The following is a 2,500-nucleotide window of genomic DNA, read 5'->3' as shown; positions in this document are numbered from 1 at the left end:
GGGTGGTTCTCTCTTTCTCGTATGTTTACTCTCTCTTGCTCCATTCAAGAGCACCTACAAAGGACTGGTTGGAGCAAAGAAACTAGCGATCAGCTTCAGTTGTTGATTTGGTTAAAGACAGACTCCAGCATCACGCTAGGAAATAAAAGATCCCGGCAGATGTATTGCTGGAAGCAGTGAAGGTCACACGGGGATTCGAACGTGGCAGAGGTCACGAGACCCGTGGCCTTTTCCGAAGGACTGGCGGACTCCCTGACCTTGGAAAATGATTCCAGTTCCAGTTCCAATTCCATACCACAAACATGTTATCCTTTTTATTATTTTTCTAAACTATTACTGCATCCATAAACACAGGGGCATAGCATTAGGTCCATTTCTGTCAGCAACAATTACCAAGCAATTGTGTGGAAATGGGCACGCCACACTGCGGCAAATGGGATAAGCAGATTTACAAGTAACTATTCCAGGACCCCGGTGACGCTAGTAGAGAGGTACTCGAAGTGGCTCAGCTCATCATTTATAATGCGGCATTTGGGCGCTCCATGACTTTATCTTGCTGTTTCAGTGTTTTCCTTTCTTGTTCCAGCAATATAAGTTATTCTACTTTAAGCAAGACAAGACTGAAGAAGCCAGAGATGGGCACGTGATTTAGAAAAAAGGGTCATTAGATGTGTCTTGATGTCCGCGTTGGAAGAAATTCCAAGGTAATTTGCCTTTTAAAGATAGTATTTTTTTCATTTTCTAAATTAATTTGGCATGAAACTACAAATCATAACTTCATTAATCATTTTAAAACCACAAAAGACATTCCAAAGCTATACATTTCTAAATTATATGTGTTATTACTAGAATTTCTGTGACATTCTGCAATCCCTGATTATTTCCTCCTTTCGAAGTCGGTACGGCACAAGTCTCACATATGTATATGTATATAGACATCTGAGTGTGTGTGTGTTTGTGTAAATATACTTCTTTCTTTTTATGTACACACACACACACAGAAAAAAAAAAGAAAAAAAAAAAAAAAAAAAAAAAAAAAAAAAAAAAATCTATATATATCTATATATATATTATATATATTTATATATATATCTATATATATATATGGTGTGTGTGTGTGTGTGTGTGTTGTGTGTGTGTGTGTGGTGTATGTGACTGTGTGTCTGTCATACACACACACACAACAGAAACACACACACACACACACACCCACACACACACACAAACTCATATATATTACATATATATATATATATATATATATATCTATATATATATATATATAATGTGGGAATTAGATATATATATATTAGTATATATAAAGATATTATATGTCTATATATAATCTATATCTATATCTTATCTGTCTATCGCTCACGATCGATCGATCGATCGATTCGATCTATCTATCTATTCTATTATCTATCTATCTATCTATCTATCTCTCAAACTATTTGATAATCTACATCTATCACTCTATCTAACTCTAACTATCTCTATCATATATATATAAAAATCTATTAACAATCTATATACAATTTGTGTGTGATTTTGTTTCACTATATATCAGATATATATATCACTTATATAAAACACATAAATAAAAATATCTATCTCTAAATATAAATATAAACATATGAAACTAAAAAAAACACTCTATATAATATATATAACTGAAATCAATTCTCTCTATATCTAACTAACTATCCAAAACTATCTCACTATCTAAAAATCTAACTATATAAATTAATATAATATATAAATATATATATAAAATAATGTGCTTGATAATATAAGTGCACAGTGTTAGTTTGATTTTAGAGTTATTGTGTTAGAATTTGTAGTGAGTTTGTGGCTAAGTTATATATTAATTAGTATGTATATCAAATAAATATAAATAACAATAAAAATATCACATAAATTAAAACTATCATTACTACATACCCACCACACACACACCCACAACACACACACACAACCCACCCCCACCATACACACACTATTACAATACACACTCACATATATGTATCTATAAAGGTATAATATATAATAATATATATATATTTATATCATATATAAATTATAAAATACATACAAACAACAACATTATATAAACAACTATAAAGTCAATCATATCATCTATCTATCTAGTATCAATCCACATCAATATATATATATATATATATATAAAACTATTTCTATATATAAAATATAAATATATAAATATATATAACAATATATATATATAAATTTATGATGTATATATCTCTATATAAATATCATCTATAAATATATAAATATAATATATATATATATTTATATATATATATATATATTATATAAATATAAGATTATTTACATACAAAATAACACACACACACACAACATATATATTCTTATACATATATATATATATATATATATATATATATATATATATTTATATATATATATATACTAACATATATATAATGTATGTATTATATCTTCTCTTTCTCTC

Source organism: Penaeus japonicus, unplaced genomic scaffold, assembly GCF_977035675.1.
Source record: "Penaeus japonicus unplaced genomic scaffold, GWHDUDI00000001_assembly GWHDUDI00000003, whole genome shotgun sequence".
NCBI classification, from domain to species: Eukaryota; Metazoa; Arthropoda; class Malacostraca; order Decapoda; family Penaeidae; genus Penaeus; species Penaeus japonicus.
The sequence above is the reverse complement of the archived record's forward strand: the minus strand, read 5'-3'. Positions refer to the sequence as shown.